The 18,665-nt window shown below is 41.1% G+C and overlaps 1 pseudogene; it reads right to left on the bottom strand.

Annotated features, from left to right (window-relative positions):
• Positions 1-4,288: 4,288 nt before the first annotated feature.
• On the bottom strand, positions 4,289-9,878 carry LOC125891560 (nicotinamide riboside kinase 2-like; annotated as a pseudogene).
• Positions 9,879-18,665: the final 8,787 nt, after the last annotated feature.

The following is an 18,665-nucleotide window of genomic DNA, read 5'->3' as shown; positions in this document are numbered from 1 at the left end:
TTTTAATTAACTTTATTGTCCCACAAGTGGGAAATTTGTCATGGGCTTTTTCACCCCTGCTGCAGCCATAAAACACACTGGTAACACAACATAAAAACAGGAAATAGATAAATAGTGCAACATTGTTAGATAAATAAATAGTGCAGCAGGCAATAAATAGTACAACAGAGTAATAAATAGGAAATTAAAAGATTAAAGAAACGTTATAACAGCATACAACAATTTAAAACAGCAGCCATAAGGTGCAGTAGTGCTTGCATCTTGGCTTTATCTGCCACTGTTAACAAATTTAATAGAAGATTTTACAGATTTTACAGGATTTACAGATGATTATACACTAAAGAAAACATACTTGTTTTGTTATATTCAGTTTCTACCAAGATACCCCCTAAATCTTACACACTGGACCTTTCAATCAATATTTTGTGTGCAATTTTTGTTTTTGTTTGGTAAGTAGCCCTTTAATCAGCAAGATAATGCACAGCAAATGAGGCATCATTGCAAAAAGAAACCCTTCAGGAGGATTCAAGACCCTTGCTGTACAGTGCTCAGCACATTAGTATGTTAACATTTATTAATTAGCCTACAAAGTACATGTTAGGCTGATGGTAATATCATTAGTTTTGCATCAACCAATCTGGACAAACTCAAATTTTGGGTTAAAAGGAAAGTCAAACTATTGGATGGGTTGCCATGAAAGTAAGAGATTTCCCCATTCACTTAGATGGCAACACATCTAATAGATTGAGATATTTTAGTCAAAGCCACAAATGTTGATGTCATTGTGGCTCTGCAGGGTAAAAGTCAGAGAAACAGCAGTTATTACAGTTCATCCTGAGGGGAACAAGAACTTCTGAACCAAATGTCATTGTAATCCATACAGTAGTTGTTGAGTCTGGACCAAACTGGTGAACCAACCAAGTGATCAACATCGGTATCCCCAGAGCCATGGGCCAAAAATGAGTTAGTGGATGCAAGAATTAAAGCAGTTTATACACCCATATCAACTGTAACATGCACAACATTTTACACAGGTTTTCAATGTTGATACAGGCAGCTGCATCAACATATAAAGTGTTTGCTGTGTGAGGTAATGTAATGTACTTTACACAGCAACAAGCTAACTTGGATGATCTGCTAATTGAAAGGGTTTGACAGCTTTCTCAGAGTCTGGAGTCTAATGCCGCACCAGAAAGCACTTTAAGACAATCTTACTAGCTGGAAAACACAGTTCCATCCAGCCCCTATTGCGGGCTATATAACTCAAACCCAGTGAAAACCAAGTTAATGTCACAGTTTTACCGCTGCTAAATAAACCAGCACTAAAGTATCTCTTCCCCAACTCAGCGAATTTCTGTGAGTCATGATATCATATTCTGCGGGCCTCCTTAACCATAACATCTGGCTGAATTCAGATCATCCTAGCGTAAAGCAGAAACGCTACGGGCAGCCGATCTGCTGTTTCTTCTGCATTGTGTTCTGCATGTGATAGGGTGCCTTCCAGCTCAGTGGCCAAAGAGATAAGCTCCGCTCACACACGTGAACATGCACACACACACACTCGTGTGTGGACACAGGCTTGTTCAGAGACATAGAAAGAGGCAGAGAAATACATCTGTGCAAGGTAGATAAGACCACTGCTGAACAAGAGCCACTCGCACACACACTCCCCCCGTTTCTCTCGCTTTTCACTTTCAAACACACATTGCCCGCCCTGTCATGCCCTGCGCACTCCCAGTGAAACTTCCACCTGCATCAATCTCAGTTTTCTTTAATGTTCAGAGGAGGACTCGCGTTGAAAGGACGTTGCATTTCCCATATTTGCTTTGTTACTGATCTTTTTGAAGGTTGGATCAATGTGAACGCGGATGAGACCACATAAGAATATGTTTGAATTATGTGTAAATTACATTAGAAATTCAGCATTTCATCATTCATGACAGCACATTTGTGTTTGATCTTTTTCTTTTTCATTTGGGCCAAGTTCCCTTCATTCCACAGAATTTCTGATGATGTGACACTTCCTCCCCGAGCTTTTTAAAACTCCCCTGTGGCACTGCACATTTAGCCATCCATTTTATGTGGCATGCCCATGTATTTACCACACAACTGGCATGGGTACCCTCCCCAACACGCAATGCAGGCACTTCCAGTAATTGGCCCGGAGAATCCCCTGAGTGTGCATGCAAGCAGCTCCTTAACATGAGGAGTTTGGCATACATTCACTCACGCGTTGGAGTTTCCCTATTTCTCTGCATGCACAGAAAAAACATACACAAATACACACACACACACACATACACATTCAGGCATTAGCAAAAATGTGCTTATACTAATTAAGTTTGCATTAACATGCAGTGCAAGCAACACAAACATGCATGCCACATTTTCCTCCACCATGCCCACAACTTTCTGTATTTTTAGAAGCACCAAAAACAGAAGAGAACACAGTGTGCAGGAGCAGCCCCCCTCTTTCTGGATATTAAAAATATTTGCACGTCAAATAGAATGATGAAAGTAGAATTCCTGCTGTTTTTCATCAAAGTACACGAGACACCAGTGTGAAAAGATTTTTTTTATTTTTTTATTTTTTTCCCTTTTCACAAGGCCCTGTTCCCAAACATCAGCAGTGTCCTTTGGGTCTGCTTAATTATTAATTTCAGTCCAATGTTTCAATTTATTTGAAAATGATCAGCCAGGTTACAGTATATAAATAGCACAAGCTTGATTTCAATTTATTATTGTTTCATAGGATTAGATCTGTTTTTTATTGCTCTGCCTGTGAAGTTAGGGTCGATGAAAAGCCGAGAAAAATCTTGAAAAATCAAGAAAAGTTAAAACAGGTTTGCATCATTATGTCTCTCTGTTAAGATGGAGGAAGACAGGTACAATAGTTCTGCCGGAAATTATATTTTAATAACTTTGGCTAGAAAAAATAGTTAAAAAAATAAAAATAATAAAAAAATCTCTGGAGAAACATATAAATCATCTGCCTGGTTAGGATGGGAATGTAACTAAGAAGCGAAATTTTAAATACCACATTAATCCTGAGAGCAAAGATGAAACAGAAAAAGCTTAAAGTCTTTATTTTATATCAGACTGAGCAAAAAGGTGTAAACTGTTTCACTGTGACTTAGAAATCAGCTCTATAGACATTAAATGGATGGAACTGTGCACTTATTCTTTTAGGGGTGTTGTAATTCCCGACCCTGAAATCATTTCATAGTCAAACTTTTGCAGATGTTGCAGCATGAAACCTAAAATGTCAGATTTGTTCAGCTTTGTTGTTTTAAGTGTAGGTCTATTTCTGTGTATTCACATTGAGAGCAACAAAAACTGGAGTCAAATACCATGTGCACACTTACCTGACTATTAAAGCTGATTCTGATTAAAGAAGCTTCTTCAGTTCTAAATGACTGGTACGAAGTTGCAGGCTATAAACCCTGTGTGGTTGATAATTGGTATTTGCTATCTTTAAGTATTGATTGCAATAAACTAGGAGACTACTACACAATTGTACCTCTGTCGTCTAAGACTGAAACTGGTCTGCAGCCCATTGCAATGCATTTTACAAGGGAGTTAGTCAGTCACAGGTAGACTTACACAGTTTGTGTCTGAACACCTGATTGAGTGTGGCTTGACGAGGCTGGCTGCTAGTGTTAGCATCAGAGGCTGTGCTAGCTCAGTCCTCCAGGTTCGCTGCTCAATGCTTTGTGTTGAGGTGATATTTCAGACTTGAAGATGGTATGAAAATTCTGTACTGCAGAAACTGCAGCGAACATTGCTCCTATCGACAGTTCCATCAGGGCATTTTTTAAATAATAAATGTTCCATTCACAGGGATAAGCAGCGTTGTCTCATCAGCCTCCATCATGTGACAAAGCGACTGGGCCTCCAGTGATGCACCAGGTCAAAGGGCACCATAGAATGCGATTAATCAGTGTTAATTTTTTTAATGCATTATTTTTTCTGTGAGTAATAAGTCAAAATTAATGCGTTATTTTGACAGCCCTACTATTAAGATTATTTCCCATCCTGCTCTTGGTGAAAATTATAACGCCAACCTCCCTTTAACAAATACTAACAATTCCTTACGTGTCAGCAAATCACATTACTCTATAAAAACACAGCCTCAACAGCATTCTTGTCAATTTTGGATCATTTTAATTCATAACAATAAACTGCATTTGCATATAAACTTTACATTTTGTATTTTGTTGCTTCAAGCCACTACCAGCCTGTGCCGGCTGGTGGATCAGATACACGCCAATTAAACACTGACGCTTGCTCAATCCACATCTCCACCAGACTTGTTCATGTTCTTGTGCCTCCCAGAGTCCCCTCCATATTTTCTGTCTACCCGGTTTGCTGCTTCCTGTTTGGTGCAGATGAGAGCGCAGCTGTTGGTTGTTGACAAGATCCACGTCATTGAACTTCAGTATTTGCATAAGCCAAGACTTAAAACTTAAGATAATATTAAACATGTTTGATTTTATGGAAATGTTAAGAAGAGAGAAAGACTGACCTAAGACAGCTCAGACTGAGTTTATTACCACCTTACACCAAAACCAAAACCACAGCTCTTTCAAAACTCTTGTGATTTTAATCCAACATTAGAAATTTATCTTTAACAGTAAAATCACTTGAAAAGTTGTTTATTGTAAGGCTGGCATAAATCTGTCAATAACAGGTGGGTATTTGTTTTATTTTACTGACACAGTGGGGTTTTTAGTGTGGGCATATTTGAGTTTTTCCAGTAATGCTTCACACTCATTTAATTCCACAAAACACTTCACAGATTGGGGTGTGAGGCAGGTTGTGAGGTTATTTTAATGAACCTGAACATTTGCATACGCAAATATGCTTAGAACATAAAACATCTTTAAAGCGTCAAAGCTCTTTCTCTCAGCTGTGAGCCCGGCAGGCCCCTTAGCAATCACACTGAATGACACACTATCACACACCAGGGAATTGTGTTTCCCGTAACATCAGTGCTCGTGGTCTCTGGTGGCCATGAGGGGGAAAACCTGAAGTGCTTCTTCAGTGAATGAGAGGAGGAAGGGGAACCACCAACACCATCATTGTTTTAAAAGAGAGAGGGAGGGGGAGGGACGGATGAAAGTGAATTGCATGTGTGCACAGACGGTAGCTAAGAAAATATGCCATTGCTCTAATGTCATGATAATGGCATGGACTTTTTCAATAAGAAATAATACACCTTGCAATTTTTTTTTTTAACACGCACTTCATATTGATCCGTCAGCTTTATAGCTAGCTAACATAACACATGGAATTCAATTAGAAATGGCAGCTAGTAGCAGAGATAATGCTATAAAGGTAGATTTATGGTTCACTCAAGGGGTTAACAAGAATCCCAGTGTAGATACCTATATATGTTTTGATATATAGTTGATATATTATATTCTCCAAAGTAACTGTGTTTACATACTTGCATTTACTTTTGTGATAGAGTGACAGTAGACCAAACACATGTCTATGGAACTGGAGTTATATCAAGGCAACATTTTTGACCATGACCATTACATACAGACAGAGTGACAGAAGGCCTGCTGTGTAACATAGTTTTGAAAAATGTACAATGTCTTTCTTCACCCGTTTCTTGATGCCCATGCTGACCAGCTGCAGTTCTTGCAGTAGCTGCAGAAGTTGGAGGCTTCAGTGTAACCTCATAACACAGATGTACAATTTCTGTTAAACTGAAACTACACCAACTTGGGTACTGTAGCTCTAGCAGGTAGTAAGAAATGAACTGTGAGTCCTCGACATTCAACAAAAGGCTCGTTAAAGGGATAGTTTGCTGATTTTCAACCAGATCTATGCCACTGTGGTGTGACGTGTGAGCGTATGCAGATGAACAGCGGCAATGCCGGCAATGCTGGGAACTCCCCGCCGGTGCCGTGAACAGCAATCTACCGAATAACACAAATGTGTCATCAGCGATGTACTAGTCTTGCCTCTGTTTCAGTAACCTATTTGTTTCAACATTACTTTTAAGGTTTTTTGGTGCGAAGCAATATCATCTGGCCTTTCAATGGGGAGGTGGCCCTACAGCAAGATACGTGCCTGATATCTTGCGTTCAAAGCTCATAGAATAAAATACAGCAGATCACAAACAGAAACTCTGCAAGACTTTTCTTTTCTCTCTGAAAAACTACAAGTGCAGCTTAATGCCTTTCCTATCTAAAGCCACAAGTCTGCACCTCTAGCTGTCACCAGGTTGCACACTGAAACTCTGAACGCACGGCAAACTGATGCATTGATGATGGAGCTCTATAGACTCTTGGACTACATAAACATCCATAAACACACAGTAACAGTGTGGACACTTACCTTTTTTTAAGGTGTTTCTTCCTCACCAGTTTCTCAATAAAACTATCCACTACCTTATTGAAATCCAGGGCTCAAAGGGATCAAACATTTTTATTCTGAGCCCCAATTTCTATCCATAACTTGTTTGATTTATTTAGTATGAGACACAAAAGCATCTCATCAGGTAAATCTCCTCATTAGCTCTCAGACCCTGTCTATACCTGATATTAACATGTGTTTCAGTGATCTGAACACAAGTGGACAGCTGTTCACACCTGTGTGTATCATGCGTCTCCAGCAGACCACTTGTGCTCAGATTTCATAGACGTCAGTTTCCTTAGAAGGTCAAAGGGCCCAGTGCCCCATTACGATGTACACACTGTTACTGGCATGATCACTAGGAGATATTGCTTTCAGCAGAAATAACACGTCTCCTTCAATAGGGCAAAATGATGGATGGTCACGCAACACTTTGTCCAACTCATCATCAAATCATCAAGTTAGAGCATTAGCCCTTTGTCACCAAAACAACCACTGTGGCCGGCAGTTAAGATGTGGTCCCTGTCGGGGACACATGTGGACTTATTAGCGTTTACACTACAAAAGATATGTGGTTAAATGTGTCCGAGACCACCTTGGCAAGTGAGTGATTGGATCACATTTCATCTTTGTGGACATTTACACCTACTCTGGAAATCCAGAGTTCTCGCAAGAGCACAATTTGATTTTGCTCAGCGAGTCACTCTGGCAATCAGTAATGATGCTCATTACCCATGCCCTTGTAGCCAAGCTGCACCAATCACATCGGTGTATCTGATATAGGTGGACCAGAGGCGAGCTAAACAGATGACGACAGTGCTGCGACGACAAAGTCCGGAATCAGTCAGTAAACATTGCAAGATGGCTACAGATGAACACTAGGAATCTAGGAATCTAATCTACCAGTTAGCTCCGCTGGTAGCGCTCTGGATACGTCACCCCGTATATTGTTCTGATTGATCGTAGTGTTATCCAACTGTGTGCAGTGATATTTTCAAATGCATGCTTGGTGCCGCCCCTCGAGTTTGGCCATTTTCATTACTCATAGCCAGACCCTAAATCTCTCTAGATTTGGGTCTGGATTTCCAGGCTAATTTATACCTGCACTGTCAGTTTGTGATCTTATCACTCAAGACCCATGTTAGTACCAAGTATAAACAGATCTCAGTTATCCTAGTTAGTTTTCTACCTGCTACTCACAATTACAATAGTTTGGAAACCTGTGTACTGTAAATTACAATTTCATGCGTACAATAATTATTTGGAAGCTTGTGAATGGGCGGAGTGGAATAAGTAGAAGCAAGCATATGAAAAAAGAGTGATATTTGGTTCAAGAACATCTTGGAACAAATTTATTTGGATCTGATACTTTGAGTTATCAGAGTATTTAACAACACAAGAAGGTACAAAGACACATTTGCAATGGCTCAGTGCTCGGTTAGTTGACTTTTACTGTTGTAGCAAAGTAAAAAAGGACAAAGTGTGATGGAAAATCATAGGAAAATGATGGAAGGGTTGGTGTAGATAGGTAAAAAATAGGTGGAAGAAAAATTAGACAGAGGTTAGAAGACAGGGTAAGCAACAAGGAAAGGGAGAGTCGAGGAATAGTCGGGGGAGGGGAGACGATGATGATGGAGGGATGAAAAGTGGAGGGGGAGGGGGATGAGGAGAGAAGTGCCACAATTAGCTGATAGGGCTGCCACGGCAACAGTGTTTGAGACGTTGCCATGGATGCAGCGTCTTCCCCAGTGGGTCTGGCTGAGAGAGTTGGGGAGCTGAAGATGATGATGATTCTGTTATGAGGTGAAGGGTTAAAGTGAGAGCGGAGAGATGGTTTGCGAGAGTGCGCTGTACCAGAAAACAAAGATGGAGAGGAAGACAGAGGGAGATGGTGGTGGCTTCACAGGGTGGAAAGATGGAAGCAGAAGAGAAAATGAATGAATGATGAGGGAAATGGAGAAGTGAGATGAAATACTGCGCTGTAAAAATGGCTGGAGTGAATGAGGGGTGGAGTGATTATTGTCTGATAATGGAAGCCAATATAAAGAGCCAGCATACAGAGAGGAAAGAATAGAATAGATAGGAAAGCTGGTGGGCAGAGGGATGGAGAGATGGGAGGTGACAGGAAGAGGAGAGAATAGATAGTAAAAGGGGAATCAATTGAGAGAAATAAGATATATGGAGTAAAATGAAGCAAAGAAAAGAGAGGAGATCAGTAAAATGAAAAAGACGGTGATTGAGATAGAAATAATGAAAAGATTGATTTGAAATGAAAGTGAGAAGAACAGAAGTTAGGAGGGAAAGGAGTGAACGGCTGAAGAAACCAGTCAATAATGTAGTGTGCTTGATACAAAGGAAAATGGGTGGATTGATTGAGTTTGGAGGAGCAGTTGTGGTGTGAAGGTATACAGGAAGAATGTGGAAGATATTGTGTGGTGTGAGAGAGTAGAAGAATAGGAGGGAAATTAAAAAAATCCAAAGAGAGGAATGATGGGGGGATGCTGTGGTAGTTGGAAGTGTTAGGTGGGTGTAGGGACACAAGGGACTGAAGGATAAGGATAATGCAGCGGAAGGTTATTGTTATCACATTGCCTTTTCTCTTTGTGAAAGGCAGGAATTGAGAGAAATATCTCGTCAATAGATCAATGTGAATATTTTTCTGCTGGAAATAAAGCACTTTTTCAAATCCAAATAAGGTGCTGCAGGATTGTTTTATTAAACAACTGCTAAATGGACTTCTAGAACATGAGGGGTCCTTAAAATTACCGCAGCAAGGACGTCAAGTTATTGTTTGATAATTTATTTTTTTATTTTTTTTAATATGTCTGAAAATACACATTAACAAGAATCCAACTTATCATTAGTGAAGAAAAATGGGCCTATTCAATTAAAAAAAAGCAAACACACACATTTAATTTACAGTGCACAACATGACTGATAGGCTAACTGTTACCCACTAATTCTAGTGCAATCATGTAAGCTAGCTGATGCTAAATCACTGTGCGGCACTTATCCATAATGACGAGGTGACCTAATTAGTGACATGTATTGAATGGCTGTACAATATTAAACTGTGATCAAATTGGATAATAATGATCTGTAATGTATATATACATATAAAATGCAAAACCCTGTATTCTTGATATGGGATGAAAATTAAGTAATGTTGGTTCAGCACATCAGTCAAAGGTCTGTAGGTGTAAAGCAGAAAGCCCTCCACAATAAAAATGTGAGTCTCAGTATCCAGGGTGTTACTGATGTCATGAGACTTCTCAGACTTCACTTGGTTGTCCAACCATGCATAGATCGTACTCATCATGGCGTCTATGCCCAGAGTAGTGATGACATCATACTGCTTAAAGACATCTTCACCAACTTCTATCTGACTCTGGGGCTTGAAGAAGTCATCCTGATGTACCACACAACAGTTGGGCAGGTTCTTGATCAGTCGGTTGGTGAGGATGGGTTTCTCTGTTGGTTACACAGCTGATGCCGATGATGTACTGCATGATTTTGGATGGTCAAAGCTATGTGTGTGTGTGTGTGTGTGTGTGTGTGTGTGTGTTTGAGTGTGTGATGATGGAGGATTTGGGATTCGTGGGGAGTCATTTAATTTATTTTGGGAAAAAAAGATTTTTCTTCTTATGAGTAAAAATGTAAAGTTAGACCCTTTGGGGCATAGACATATTGCTTTAAAAAATATTGTTCAGTTAGATTTTCTTGTAAATCATCATTATTCGCATTGCCAGCTCTGTAGTAGGGCATTAACAAAATGCACTGTCAACGTCAATGGCACAAGTCGACAAGTCGTGTGTGTCTCTCTCTCTCTCTGTGTGCTTGTGTACGGAATGCAATTGCTGCCTCTGATTGGCTTACGCTGATACATTTATCCTGGAAGTGAACATACTCCGGCATACTATAAGCGGAGCAGACTCCGTGAGGAATGTCCGCAGTCAATCGGGTTTTCATAGTCGAGCGCACTTCCGCGTTGTAGTTTCCTGTAAAAATGTCCATGAAAAATTCCCGCAATGTGAAAAATACATGTCGAGCAGTCACCGAGTCCACGCGTCCGCACGGACCTCCGCAGAGTCCGTTCCGCGTACGTTCCACCTGAGTATGTTCGGGCCGACACACATCACAAGTGTGGAGATACTTCACTTTCCTCCGCCATGTCAATGTGATGACATCATCAAATGACTTGTTGACTCGACTTTGACTTTATTGACAGATAAGTCGACCTGTAAAAATTCAAAGTCGTTAATGCCTTACTATGTAGCATTAGCCAACATTTTTAGTAAGCTTGCTGGAGGAAGACACCCCGAAATAAAAAGGATTAGCCTGGAGGAAAGGCTAAAAGGCTTTTAGATAATCAATTAATGGGCCAGGGTTTAGGTTTTTAAGGCCTTTACATACTCTGCAAGAACAGAGAAATATGTTCTCTTTCACAGGGCTGCAATAAAATAATGATGTCATTCTTTTCTTGCAGCCCTGGTTTGGGAGTTCTTGCAGCTTGTTCTTGACATTATCTGGGCAGAACTTTTTTCTTGTGTGGTGTCTGAGAACTATTGTGTGATTGGTCAGAAAGTTGAAGTGGGCATGGTTAATGCAGAAAAGCACGTGTGATGTATGCTGCAGTGGGTGGGGCCTATGAGGACTTTCCAGGAGTTCTGCACTTGAGTTTCTCGTGAAGTATGAAATATCCTGGCCAGAAAGAACGTTGTTGACGTCTTGTTTGTAACTTTCCTAGCAAAGCGTAGGCTACCGTCCACCTCAGACACCAACCGTGAAACTGCGGAGGGGGAGGCTAATGCACCTACAACCACACTACAGCTGCTGCTGACTTCGCAGCTACAGGCAGGTGCAAACAAGAAAAGACCCAGAAAATATTCAGAGAATTATCTCAGCTCAGTTTAACACAGTATGTTGTAGAGGGTCCATCTCCCTTTAGCTAAGGGATCCTTAGGCTTCATTTAGTTTTTTGAATCGATGCTGCAGAACCAGAGATGTCATCTTTTTATGCCAAGCTTTGCAACTCGACTGCAAACAGTTTGGTTACAGATTCAGGTGTTACTCAATTGTTAATAGCAGCTAATGTAGCCTTAAACAATTAGCCAAAAGTGTAGATTAGGAGCATGCCACAGAGGTCTGGTAAACTCTCATTTCATTTTCAAACTTGTAATTTTCAGATCCAACTAATACTAACTCAAGTTCCATCACTACTGGACATTTATCAGATCTTTTGCAGCTCTCTCTGGAACCACAAAGGGTTTCCAATGTTTTTCACATTACACAGTTGTACTCCCCAACACATGTAAAGTGCCTTTTAACTTAGGACTTTTCTGTAGTCTGGTGTCTATAGAGAGAAATTGTTGTCAGTAGTAGTAGTAGTAGTAGTAGTAGTAACAAATGTGTGACGACGTTTCAGTTTTCATTATGGTGCTCACAGCATCAAAAAATGACATTTAAACAAGACTAAGGAGTTACAGCCATGCTAGAGGCTCTGTGGGACCATACATAATTGCAGCATTGCTTTGAGCTAAATGCTAACATTAATCAGTGTCCCTGATCTTGTGGATAACACACAGACCCCACTGAGAAGCTTTCATGGGGGAGGTTTTTTATCTTCAGTGAATAAAGAAAAGGACGTTGCTGCATGCTGAAATTTGCAATCGTCCAAAAGTTTGATTCATTTTTATTTTTGACTTAAAAGGTTGTTATCAGGTAGACTTCCATGCAAAAAGAACATAGTCGGCTGTGTATGCAGACGAAAATGACAGCTGCGCCTAAGATAGGGAGATCACAGACACAAAATAACACTGCTTGCTATAAAGTATCTATGTACAGAAAAATCACATGTCCTAAAGAGAGGACTGTGGCTCACATGTTTCCTCAGTGGCAGGTATGAGTAAAATAGACCAGCAGGGACTCAGAGAGTGACATTTACCTCCTTTATATCAGGATGAACTCTCTCTAGAACAATCAAAACCTGAACCTATAAAACCATAACTATCTGCATGGCTGATACAAACAGGGGAACACCAGATAATGTTTCCTTGTTTCTTGTAATTTGGGTCAACCAACCTAATCCTCAGAGTAACACTTGTCCCTAGACACTACTTTAGAAAGCACTGGACAGAGGGGGAGACGAGACAGAGGTGAGCTGGGGTGCGGGGTGTGTGTTGTGGTCTTGAGTGTTCAGCTATTTGGCTTGATCCTCTCCTGCTGTGATTGGCTAACTGGTACCGGTGGCCCTTCGATCAGCCGCCTGGAGAGCAATCTGTCACTCTCCCTGATCTGGTGGAAGATGGATGTTGCTGGCCAGACAGCAGCTGTAGTGCGAGTGTGAGCGCGAGTGTGGGTGTGTGAGAGTGTGTTACTCGAGTCAAATCTCTCTCTGTGTTTCAGTCTCTGCCCTCCTCACACACATTATTTCCAATTTATGCATGTCAAGTGTGCATATCTACATGTGTGTGTGTGTGTGTGTGTGTGTGTGTGTGTGTGCCTATGCACCGTCAAACAGCGGGTGTGCCACCACCAGCGTCACATAATCACTCAATCTTCAATCATGTCAGGGAGAGCAGACTTGAGATGGCGAGTTGGCAAAGATACACACGCTCTTTCCATATATATTCATGAAAGGCCATCTTTTCACAGCAGACGGGGTCTTTCGCTCTGTTAGTCGTGTGATTTATCGTCCCGCCACGCCTGAAGGTTTATATATATGGGGACGGGAGGGAGTGGAGCGCAAACCGCTGAGCAGGCGTACACTGGCGCAGCAACGATGAGCTGCTCTCAGCTCAGCTGTGTGTGTGCCAGTAGTGGATGCACGCATCATTTTACACGCATGCTCATGCACACACACACACAGCATCAGTGCAGTGTGCCACACCCCACACCAGTCAGTATTATGTATGGTCTTCCCCAGTCTGACAGCTCCACGGATTTAATTCAGCCTTAATATCCTCCTTTGACTGATCTCACACACCGAAACTGGTCTGCCTGCGTGTATTTCTCTCTCTGTCTGCAGCCAAGCCATCACTGTGACAGGTGTTATGATGTAGATCAGGTGGCACATATTAATTTAATGCCAGTCAAGCCCTCTCGCGGATGCTCATCCAATCAGAATCTCTGCCATCCAGATACGGTCCCCATGTTTTATCCCCCACATAAAATGTCATACGATGCTAAAAGGTCTCAATTACAGTGACACTAACTCATGCACCAGCACACAAATCACATGCACGCGCAGGGAGTATACACACATGCTCACGCACAAACTGTAAATGTAGATTGAAGACACACAGACACACATGCTCAGTTACGCTTCAATTTCCACGCTGTCAAACACTAACGTGTAACTGTGATTTCATGTCAGAGATCTTAAAGCCACATTTCCTCCGTGATTCAACGTATACGATTTGATGCAGCCTCCTTGAATGGCTTATATGTCATTAGAATTATGAACATTCATCAAACACAGAGAAAAGAAACCAAGAAAGATCTTTTAAAGGATGCCTTGTTTCTGCTACTTTCAGGACTGTCTGGACTGCACAACTCCCCCCCAAAAAACAAAAAACAAGAAAAGATTTCCACTGTCTCATATCAAAAGAACTGCAATAAGAGCCTTGTAAAAACTATTCTTTTCATGCATTTTTTCCATTACCTTTGCTTCTAAATAGAGAACAAGATTAAGTTAACTGTTGTGTATTGAAGCAATCCAGGCTTGGACATTTAGAGCAAGGTGAAACCACAGAGTACATCTTCTCTGTTATTTTGTGTCATCATAAAAACTGAAAGTGCCAAAGCTGTGTGGATGGGTATTTTGTGCAAGGCTCGTGGCAAAAAGCCCTGTCTGGGGGATTTTTAAGGGAAAGTTCAGGTGAAAAACAAAATATTGAAGTGATTCTGTCAAGGAAGAAATGCTGAAAATAGAGTAGAAATAGAAAACAGAACATTTTTCTGGGTTGTCAAAATGAAATCTGACCTCAAGTGGTGCATAACTTTTAAATACTGAAGGACTTTGGAATTTAAAAAACATTCCACCCTAGAAAGTTATTCTCAGAATGAAAATTTAAGGTTGAAAAAATGTTAGAAATGTTGTGAAGTTATCAAGTAATGCATGTGGGTCTGTATGTGTGGGCTGGAAGTGATCACAGGACAAGGTGAATGTTACAAAGAGAGTCAGTGGGTCTCAAACTAAGGCCTTGTTCAGACTGCCAGCTAAAATCTGGTAGTAAAACCTTTTTTTGTTTTTTGGCAGATCAAGATTGATCTTATAAAGTCTGGACAAATCATATCCAAACCACATTTGGAGTTGTTTTGAAATGTGATTTAAATTGGATTTCTACAGATGCATCTCAGTCTGGTTGCTCTGTTCGCTCAAATCAAATTTCAACAGTTGCATCTCAGTGTGAACGCTCTGGCCAATTAAATTGGATACCAAAGTGACACACAATGACGACGTCAAATCCAGAGCGACAAAAGTGCTGAGCAGAATCCATGCTCCTACATGAAGAGCACTATGGAGGACAACATAAAGAACACCAGTCTGTGTGGACAGAAATTGTTCGGAGAGTGATAGACCTCCATTTCTCATGCTTTTGCATTGGAAAGCTGCAGCCAATGCCGATAGATTTGTGATGTCAGAACACACACATCTGATCTGATCACCAGAAATAATTTGAGATTGAGAAACAAATCCAATTGACCTATGGCTAAGCCACACCCACCTCCACTCACTCACTGTCAACATTCAGTGACCAGCGCTATGGCAGGTGTCACAGTACACAACATTTCGCAGGAGGCAGTTGATGATTTTTGGGGACATAACGATCAGGTGTCATTGAGAATTAACCAAAAGGGCCTAAACTACACATTGGAGGGATATATGAATCATTTTATTGTTGAGAAGGTCGATGAAAAGCTTAAATTACAAGCCAAAATTTAAAGGTCACAGTGTACGCTTGTGAACCGCATCTCGTTGCCGTCGCCATCAAAGACAACAGGTTAACGTGCCACTGAAGTTCAGGTTTTTGGCTCAGAATATGAGAAAAGGATAACAACCATTTTACCATCTTTACCAAGAGTGTCTCTCCGTTAGTTTGGTGCTACAGTATTTACACTGAATCATTCAGCATAACGTTTGCCAACCTTTGTTATCTCTGCGATTACAGATAAGTTAATGAAGCAAAGCTCCAGAAGTTAACGTTAGCTTAACTAGAGCCCTTTGGACAACAGCTAACAATGATGTACGATCACCAAAGTACAAAACTAGAACAAAATAGGCGAATGAACTCCCAGCAAACAAGGTGACATGATAAACAACGCAGCTAGGAGCTAACATTAGGCTAACTTTAGCTAACGTTAGCTAGAGATGTTAAAGATAACTTTATATTTCTTTCCAGCAAAATGACAATATGTTGCCTCAAACACGATGTTGACTTACCTTAAAACAGATGTAGACATCACTGTTAATCTTATTCACGTTGAGTTGATGTTGTGGTCTAACGTTACCACACAACTTTATCCAAAGGAAACACTTTTCTTGGTTGAGATGTGGTTTAAAGGGTAAAAAATACACCTCGTCACCCAGCCTCTCAGGATACCTGAGTTGTCGGAGTTGCATGTACCCCATGCACACCGTTTGACCATTTTTAAACTTCAAATCTCCGAAAAAGCTCATAAAACCGAACGAAACTGACTTAATGCATTTCAATGGATGTCCGAGTGTATGGGAATGGCTATACGCACTGTGATTGGCGTTATTATTGTTAGTCAGTTTACTTTACACTGTCCAGGGACTGCAGCAGAATATATTCAATCCATCAGCTAACTGTGATGTTATTTTGAAATATGACAGTAGTTGCTCTTACTGGGGCAATGACCACAAAGTAAACAACATTTGGTCGCCATCACAAACAAAATCCGAACAATGTTGTCCAATAAAAGTAGCACTACCTCCAAAAGTTGCCAGAAGTCGCCAGATGATGTCATATGCTCCTTTGCATATCGGTAACATCATTGCGCATATATGGAAACGTTAAAACTTGAATTAGATTGAATAGAAAAATTCTCACGAAACATTTGAATAGCATGAAAGCTATGGTGCTCATACTGTAGCGCACCACTTACTTGTGTTTCCAATCCATAGAGAGAGAGAGTCAACGTAACTAACTGCTACAACTGAACTCCCACACCTACTGCACGGTGTGAGAGGGAAAGACCCTGATGATGGAACAGCCAAGGACTGCATAAATGAATTAAAATAAATCATGTTTCTCTATTTTCTTCCTGAGAGTCTGTTTAGTCGCTAAATTTGTACATTGATCCATCCATTTTCATCTGCTTATCTGGAGCTGGGTCAGGCAACAATGCTGAGCAAAGCTCCCCAGACATCCCTCTCCCCAGCAACACTTTCCAGCTTCTCCTGGGGGAACCTGAGGCGTTCCCAGGCCAGATGAGATATAGAGTCCCACCATCGTGTTCTGGGTCTGTCTCCTACCAGTTGGATATGCCTTAAAAAACTATAATAGGAGGCACCCAGGAGACATCCTAATCAGATGCCCGAACCACCTCAACTAGCCCCTTTCAACGCGAAGGAGCAGCGGCTCTGCTCCAAACTCCCTCTGGATGTCTAGGCTTCTCATCCTATCTTTAAGGCTGAGCCCAGCCAGCCTACGAAGGAAACTCATTTTAGCCCCTTGTATCTGCAATCTCATTCTTTCGGTTACTACCCAAAGATCATGACCAAAGGTGAGAGTTGGAAAATAGATAAATCAAAAGCTTTGCTAAATTCGTGCTTTGTAAAAATAAAAACATCAGGGTCTAAAAAGTTACTAAATCCAGCAGACACTGCACATTTGGCGTAAAGCGCTGCCCTCGTCACTGTCACTTTTTACTTAGTCGTCAAATCACAGTGGAAAAGGGGCGGGACATATAACACAAACACCAACCATCACATCTTATAAAGCGATGACAAACAATGGAGGAGAAATATGTTCATACACTATTTTTTATTAACATATGTCTCCTCCCATTAACCCACATAGACCAGCGGGTCCTCTACCTTGCACTGACATTTTGCGGCTTCTAAGCCAGCTGGGTGTTTCCTGCCTTGCTCTTCTCTGCCACAAATGAGGAAAGAAAAGCACACACTGACACCTCAATCATTAGATTACTTCTAAATGGAGAACGACTGGCCATGAATCGCCTTCATTTTCTATTAATTATCATCAATAACGCCTTCTCTGTCCATTTATCACGCACACACATCCACTAACCACTCCTACTGATTGTCCCAACCCCTTTACACACATCCCATCCCCCATTACACCCACACATGCACATCATACTCACATGTAGTCACATCCATGCACATGATACACACACACACACCAACCCCCACTTCTACCATACAAATACCTTCTTCAGTTGCTCATTTCCCCCTCCCCCTCAGTTCTCCATCACTCTCTCCCATTATCTCTTTGCCTCACCCACTCACCACTTCGTCTCTGCCCCCCCACACACACACACACCCCCCCGCTTCATCCCTTCGTCACCATCCTTCACCAGCACTTGTATCAAACCCAATCTGACTACTCCAGCAAGATTTGCATTGCGTTGACCAAGAGGACAAGAGCGAAGGGAGTGAGGATCTCCTTGGAAGCAATCCCACAGAAATGCTGACTGAAAAGAAAATCAAAGGGCGTCCTCTTTGAAATCCATTCAAAGCATTGCGTTTATTGGAAGCCGTCAGCTTTTTTAGAATTCCTATCCAATCACATTAAAGTATGAGCTGTAGTCTCTTAAGGAGGCCTGATCAACATTCATCATCTAAAGGTTGTCACTGTTTTTTGGCGCAGCATTAAAATGATCAATCTTTTTACAGAAATAACTGACACAGCAGGTAAGGGTGCAGCTGACACTTTGTAAGTCTGTTGCGTATGCGAGGAAAGGTAAGATAATACGCAATTCTGTTTTGCACCTCTGAATCATTATAAAGATTGCTTTTGAGGGAGAATGGAAAATGTTGAAAAATGACATTTGGGTGGTTTCAGCAAAATGAAGTGTGCTGTCATGAGAAATGAGTAATTGTCAGTAAACAGACCAGATGTGTCATCAGGTATGATGAACGAGTACTCATAATTACGTAGGATATGTACGAATTTTGGTGTGACATAATCTGGGAAAACATACGAGCAGTGCATGAGAACAGTCTGGCACGGTAGTTGTGGAGGCTCTGTTACATCCTTCACCAATTCCTATGTTTGCTCTGCATGAGTTTTTAGTAAACTCCT

This window comes from Epinephelus fuscoguttatus, linkage group LG7 (assembly GCF_011397635.1).
Source record: "Epinephelus fuscoguttatus linkage group LG7, E.fuscoguttatus.final_Chr_v1".
Taxonomy (NCBI): Eukaryota; Metazoa; Chordata; class Actinopteri; order Perciformes; family Serranidae; genus Epinephelus; species Epinephelus fuscoguttatus.
The sequence above is the reverse complement of the archived record's forward strand: the minus strand, read 5'-3'. Positions and strand labels throughout refer to the sequence as shown.